The sequence below is a fragment of the Pogona vitticeps genome, chromosome 2, assembly GCF_051106095.1.
Source record: "Pogona vitticeps strain Pit_001003342236 chromosome 2, PviZW2.1, whole genome shotgun sequence".
Classification (NCBI taxonomy): Eukaryota; Metazoa; Chordata; class Lepidosauria; order Squamata; family Agamidae; genus Pogona; species Pogona vitticeps.
Genome location: NC_135784.1, coordinates 182,451,409 through 182,458,529, shown reverse-complemented (window position 1 = coordinate 182,458,529; position 7,121 = coordinate 182,451,409). Strand labels below are relative to the sequence as shown.

The window sequence follows — 7,121 nt, the reverse complement described above, 5'->3', positions numbered from 1 at the left end:
GTAAGTCGTAGTGGGAAACTCTGAAAGGGTTGGTTGTTGTTGTGTGAATGAAGAGTGAGTGACCTTGCGGTTCCCAGAGGTGGCCGTTGAAGTAGTCCGGGACCCTGGGCCAAGGTGTGCGACTGTTGTCTGTACCCTCCTTGTGTCTGCGTCAGAGAGACCCCTTACTCTCTACGCAACCTCCCTATCCTTATGTCTTTGTCTCCCGTGGGATGGGAATACAGACTTCCAAAAAGGGAAAAAGGTCCGGTGGGGACCTCAGGAGGAATTTCGAGGGGGACGCCCCGACTCCAGGCCTCCTTGTGGGGGGGTGGTAATGAGTTAGGAATTCCTGGCAACAGTGCGGTGGGCAAGCTGTTGCTGCATTGGGAGTCTGTAAAAAGGTACAGGAGTTTCAGACAGAGAAGGGAATGGTCCATGTGCTCTGGAGTTTAGACACAATTTGATATTCGTTCTAAAGGGCCAAAATTTGGCCCATCCGCCCCGTGTCCCTATGTAGATTTTGGATATGGTACCTAATCAAATTTGGAGAAGAAATAAAACTGGCAGTGAGTAGAGACTTGATAGGTTCTAAGTTACAAGGTGAGGAAATGACAAAATTGGAGTTTGTAAATTGGACTGCTCCACCTCAGTAAAAGAAAAGGAGGGGGATGGCGAAAATAAAGACGGGACGCTGTCCAAGGGACCAGTGACCCGTTCTCAGGCACGGCAGATAAAAGAGCAGGGAGTTAGTGCCCAGTATCCACTCAGAGAAGTCTCAGAGATGCTTTAGGGATTATGATTTACAAGCCCACAGAGCTGCTGCACATTTGTAAGCAGCTGGCCGGAGTCACATAGGAGACTCTGGCAATTGCCGCTCGAACAGAACAGGCGGCCGGGGAAGCACTTCCAGAAGTAACCCCTGGAGATTGGGATTTCCAGGATGAAAATATCAGAGGGCAAAGTGCAGAAATGAAAATATTCTGAGATTGGAATTTGTGTCAGGGTGTTACCCAGATATAAAGTCCAAGTTACAGAAAATGGATGACATGACAACCAAACCCATAGGACAGTTGCTAGCGAAAAGCTCAAAAGTGGTAGCAAGAAGAGAAAACAGGAGGAGTTTTTCTCTGCCCTACCCGCTCAGAAGAGAAGGGAATGAAGAAGCGGGGGGGGGGGAAGAGAAAGGAGGGGCAAGGGGCCCTGACTGTGTTCACTTTTAAGGTGGCTCAGGAAATGCTTAGGTGAAGCTAGGCAAAGAGAGAGAGAGTATGTTGTAAAGAAGGCAAGGAAAGTTGTTGCAAGATCAGGTAAAGAGTTTTGAGGGGAAATGGGAAAGGAAAGGCTATAAAGGAGGGAAAAATAAGTGTGTAACAAGCGATGCAGCTAGAGGAGAAAGGAGATTCAGGAAAGGAGTCCTTAACAAAACTAATAGTGCATGCCAGCTCGGACAGCAGAACTGTTTGCTCTAAGCTGAGCACTACAGTTAGCTGACAGGAAAAAGGATTAAAAAGAGAAGAAGGAACGTAACTTTCTCAAAGTTCATGAAAAACACAGAGAATATTATCCAAAAGTGTATATGAAATGGAATCCTCAGGAGGAGTCCTAAGAGAAATAGGAGCGAATGGAGAACAGGGAGTGAGAAAAAGCTCTTTTGGCTTGTTAAACTTACTGGGGTATAAAGGGTTAAGAGTAGGCACAGAGTAGGAAAAAAAAAAAAAAAATCGCCTGGTGTTGAGGGAGGGAGATCTCGGCCAGCTTAGGACTGTATAAACACATGCAGATCTGTAAAATTTGTAGTTAGAAAATGGGGAAAATCACACACACACACAAAAGACACTAGGGGAATTGTTGACTATGGAATCCCACAGAAAAACATGCAGGAAAATGACAGATGCAGTATGTGGATTGATTGGCAGAAGTACGTGTTTAAAAAGCCTGAATTGAAGAGAATTTGGAGACAGGAGAAAGAAATAGGTTAGTAGATAAGAGATAGCAAGCAGAATTGCTGGGAATGTTCAGATCCCCCTCCTTGCTTCTCCAGATGCACAAAGTGGGAGCTGGAGAGACAAGGGGGGTTGATTTCACACCAGGAATGGTTTGCCTGTTTTACATAGGCACTTTCTGTGGGAATTCCTTAGAAGTCACTTTTGCATTCAGGGGTCACTACCAGTTTTAAGAGATTAAAATGTGTAGTATTTTTATTGAGAGTGAATTATCTAGAAGCCACAGAGGATCTAATCATTGGCATGGATGCCTTGCAAACTATGGGTTATGGTTTAATTCCTATAACAAACAACTACATCGAGCCTAAATCCGGAAATCGTTAGGAGAAAATATATTCCAGTTTTAAGGTGAAGAATTTGAGAACAGGAGTAAATGCAACATAGGAAGCGATTGTCCTGCATTCTTCACACCAGCATAGGACTATCCTTGGCGGTGGATGATGGTCAGTAGGCTGCTACAGATCGAGGCTATTCTCCTTGAAAAACTCGATCTAATACTGAGGGTTTATCAGAAACTGTCAGGAAGGAACTGTGTAATGAACATGATGGTATTGCCCTGACTGGTCTACAGATAAAGTTTAGGGAAGACCTACAGGAAGAGGCAATAGGGGGAATATGGAACCTGTACACTGACGGTTCCTCTAGAGTAGTGAATGGGAAAAGAATAACGGGATATGCAGTGGTAGACAGGATAAGGGGTTCGAAGTTGAATCTGGACCCCTTCCCCCGTCCATGTCAGCTTAGACAGCAGAATTATATGCCCTAAAGGAGCTTTAAAAAAAAAGCACAGGAAAATCTGTAAATATCTGGACAGACTCTAAGTATGCATGTGGAGTAGTCCACGTTTTTAGAAAAAAAAATTGGAGTAAAAGAGGACTACTTACATCCCAGGGAAAGAATCTGGCCCACCATCAGTTGATACTGGACACCCTGGAAGCGTTGAGCCTCCAGTCCAAGGTAGCTATTATCCACATTCCAGGGCACCAGAAGGGAAACTCCCCGGAGGTAGTAGGAAACCGGCTGGCTGACGAAGTGGCAAGAAAGGTGGCAGGAAAAGAATTGAATCCCGCCCTCTTAGCAGCCCTTATTCCTACCAGTAAAGAGATCACTGCCCCTTTGGTGTATTCACAAAGGAGCTTGAATTAGCAGAGGAGCAGGGAGCTACAATGGTGAATGGCACGCTAAAGTTGAGAGATGGAAGACAATGGCTGCCCGAGGGGGTGGTCAGGGAAGTCCTCAAGGCATTGCACGAGGGAGGACACTGGGGAGTTAAGGCTCTGGTCTCAGCCTTTCTGCAAAAATATACAGGGAAGAAAAGTGTGGTCACACGCCAACACCATTTTAGCCCACTGCATTCCTTGCCAGAGAGTAAATAAGAATAACCCGAGAAAAACAGAAATGGGAGGACGACTTCTGGCCATCCACCCCTTTGAACATTTGCAATGTGATTTTATTGGTATGCCAAAGTCAGGACTTTGGAATCAGTGTTTGATAATAACTGATCAGCTCACTGGCTGGGTGGAGACATACCCTACGGCTCGGGCAACGGCAGGGACAGTTTGTAAAATCTTATTGGAACAAATTATTTGTAGATATGGGTTAATCCAATCAATGGTTAGCAACAGGGGTAAAAACTGAAAGGATGAACCAGACTTTGAAAGAGCAAATTAATAAGTTGATGCAACTAGCGCAGTTGCCCTGACCGAAGGGTTTTGCCCCTAGCTTTATAAGCTGCATAGCATTACAGGACTCTCGCCCTTTGAAGCCTGTGCAGAATGGAAATTTGGGATGTTAATGCACAGAGATACACAGAGAGTGAGCCTTAATTTAGATTTGTTCAAGGATGCCTTTATAAGAAAGTATTTGCTGGCCCTATTCTCTATTCTCTCCGATAACAGGGAGCGAGGCATCTCAGTGCAACAGACGCCATTGGAGGTAGCAGTGCATTCCTTCCACCCCGGGGATTGGGCTTATATCAAGGCATGGGAGAGTGAACCGCTCGCCCCAAGATGGCTTGGTCTGTTCCAGATACTGTTGACAACAGAGACTGTCATCCAAACTGAGGAAGCTGGTTGGACTCATTATACCAGAGCCAAGCGCACAGTCGACCCTGAGGGACGGTGAAAAGTTGTGCCTGTGTCCAAGGACGGACTAAAAGACTGTTTTAAATGACATATGTAATGTCCATTAGTCGGTTAGCGTATAAATATTGTCCCTTCTTTAGTATGTATATAGAAGTAAGAAAAGTTAATAATCTGGTCCAAACTCGGAAGGTGAATTTAAAAGTAGACAGAAGCGGGTAGGGGACTCTATTTCTTTAAAGGATATTCAATTGGTGATCAAGTAGTGTTGGAGGACGAGGGGACCATTGATTGGGAGGAGGAAAGGAAAATCTTTAAAGATCAAGAACTATTTGGGAAATTGCTGTCAGAGTAATGTCTATAACTCCCTATATAACAGGTAGAATTTGTCCCTGGTTTTCCTGTTCAATTAGTCGAACACCAAAAGGGGAGGTGGAAGAGTGGAAGGTACAGATACAAACCACTTCCTATTGGGACACTGAATACAAAGGGTTGGCCTGTGGTAACCAATTGATGGTACGCAAAGAGGTACGAGGTAAGGGCCGTGGAACTTTGTATACCAGCACTGAGTTGGCTTCAAGTCTAGAGTTCTGGCATAACCGAGATTGCAAGCAGTGCCCCCTCATTAAAATCAGAGATAGCAACATCAGCCCTGGATCAGAGTCAGACTCCGACTAGGTCATTCCCCGAAGAAAGTGGTCTTTCTACTCTCATACTTTCACCTCCCGGCAGTTTACTCGGAGTATCAGGTAATATCTGAAACTTAAAGACCCCCTGATAGGATTGGATCCTTTTGAGCCTTACTGTTATTTGTATTGCCATTTTTGCCCTCACCATTGGAGTGCCAGAATAACTAAATTTGACGAAAACCCGGCTTTGAGGTGGTATGTGCTTAAGGTGAGATATCCTGAAGGGTTGTGGACTGAAGCTTGTAGGCTGTAAAAACGCCAAATTGCAAGCTGTCCGTGGAGAATTCAATCTGATAGCTCGGCGCAGGCAGAGACCAATTCCCAAGGGATGGCTCCGTTACGCATCTTCGGTGCACCACGAAACGTGTTAGAAGTGCAAGAACGCAAGCCCCTGGTCAATGCCCAGTCTAGATTCAGAGGACGAGGAATGGAATTCCCACTACAAGCGGAGGTAAAGCCCACCCCTCTAATGTCTTGGAGAAATATCAGGCAATTGTTTATTGGCAGACCACGGGTTGATGGCAAAATAAGGATAGTGTTAGGGCTCTTCTTGAGCCTTGTGCTACAAGCTACAGGATCCACCTGCCCCTGTGTAATAACGACAAGGCAGGGAAGCAGGGAACAGCAGACCTTAACCTATAAGTCCATCTTCAATTGTGTTGATAATATTACCTCCTGTGCATTTGACAAGGTAGAGTACAAAATTTGTCAGGACTCCCTTGAAACTCAAACTTGTTATGACCCTAGAGAAATCCCCGAGAGAATTTGGATTGAATTCCGTGTTACAGTAATTGGTAATGGAGGCTGGACTAGAATTAAATGTGGTGGAATAGGCTGGGTTCAGCACAACATGGTATGGAGAATAGCAGCAAGTGCAGGTTAGAAACTCACCTGTTTGTTTCTGTATGAAACTGTGTGAAGTTAGCCACCTGATCTACCACGCCCTGCAAGCCTCAGGAAGGTGCCTGTAAAGTTCGATTGTACCTGGGGCTCCTATGAAAATTGTCCAAGTGAAAGACACCTTAGGTTGGTCTGGGGGAGGGGGGGAAGTTTTCATAATTGTGAATAAGTCAAATGAAATTATAAAAAGAAAACGGGGGAATTGATAGAAGTGAAGGTTTGACTTATTCAAATGAGGCAATTGCCTCATAAAAGATTGTTCTTACTTGAAAAAGAAAAACAAGCTGTTTGTGTGTGTATTCAGAAGAGATTATCCAGCCTTGTAAAAACAGGCTCCTCGACCCCCCTTCTCCTTGCTTTCTTTCTTCATAACTCAAGGCTAAAAGCCAGATAAGCATGGAATGTTGAGACAAGAGGCCCTTTAGGGAAAGTGATTGTTTTGCGCATGTCTAAAATGTGTTTTCACTAATCCAATGAATTGTTGCTAACTAACTTAATGACCTCAAAGGCCCACCCCTCTCGCCCTGAGGGGACAGCTATAAGACTGTACCAATTCCTTTGTTCTTTGAAGAAACCCTAATCACCCACAAATTAAGGTGAAATGGTGTTCCTTCCCGCCAAACTGCAGTGGCGTTCTATTTTTGTTTTTCCTTTTTATGTAAATAAAATGAACTTCAATAGAAAAGCCTTCGTGTCTCAGTCTTTTGTTTAAGGTAAATTGTTTGGCATAACACAAGCATCCTGAAAAATCATACTAGGGCTTATTTTCAGGTTAGGTCTTATTTTTGGTGAAACAGGGTAGACATCTTTCCCTCTTCAGACCTGTTCACTTTGTGTGAGTAAAGGAGGAACCGAGGGGTGGAGCTTGTGCAGCCGCTCCTTGTGTGTTGATGAAGCACACTGTGCTAATGACTGAAGAGGGCCTGAGTGGGGCACAGTGGCAAGCTTAGCAGTCGCATGAATATGAGCCTAAGGGGCCTTCTTTCAGATACTGTAGTTGTTTCTCATGGCCCTTAGTGATATTCCAGAGTCTGCAGGCAGTTTTGTACCCCAGCATTTCTTTTTATGTAATTGTGGCAAATCCTTGGGCAGTTTCCCTTTGGATCATAGCTGCTTTGAGGCAAAATGAAGGCACAGAATCGGAGGGTGACCACCATGTTTGGAGAGGAGTGATTGCCCACAAACCAATGGAGATCTGTCATGGGGCCTTTCGAGTGAGTATTCCCAGGTTGTGAAGCTCCCTGCCAAGGGAGGCCAGGCAGTTCTTCCACTCTCAAGCAAAGGCCTTGTTCTCTTGGCAGGCTTTCAGCAGTTGACAGGCTATTGAGGAAAAGGCTTTTAATGGATCGGTGCTTAGCTTATATATACAGTATATAACATATATATAAAACATCAAAGATAGATAGATAGATAGATAGATAGATAGATAGATAGATAGATAGATAGATAGATAGATGTTATTTTGA

The 7,121-nt window shown here is 44.5% G+C and overlaps 1 protein-coding gene and 1 long non-coding RNA gene across 5 annotated transcripts in view; both read left to right on the top strand.

Annotated features, from left to right (window-relative positions):
- LOC144587126 (uncharacterized) overlaps positions 1–6,340 on the top strand; it is a 38,988-nt gene extending 32,648 nt beyond the window's left edge. Inside the window, exon 2 of the long non-coding RNA XR_013542317.1 lies at positions 3,884–6,340. This is a non-coding gene — a long non-coding RNA (uncharacterized LOC144587126). The remainder of the gene's footprint in view (positions 1–3,883) is intronic.
- PDE4A (phosphodiesterase 4A) overlaps positions 1–7,121 on the top strand; it is a 510,240-nt gene that overhangs the window by 311,944 nt on the left and 191,175 nt on the right. The gene's annotated exons all lie outside the window — the stretch shown is intronic.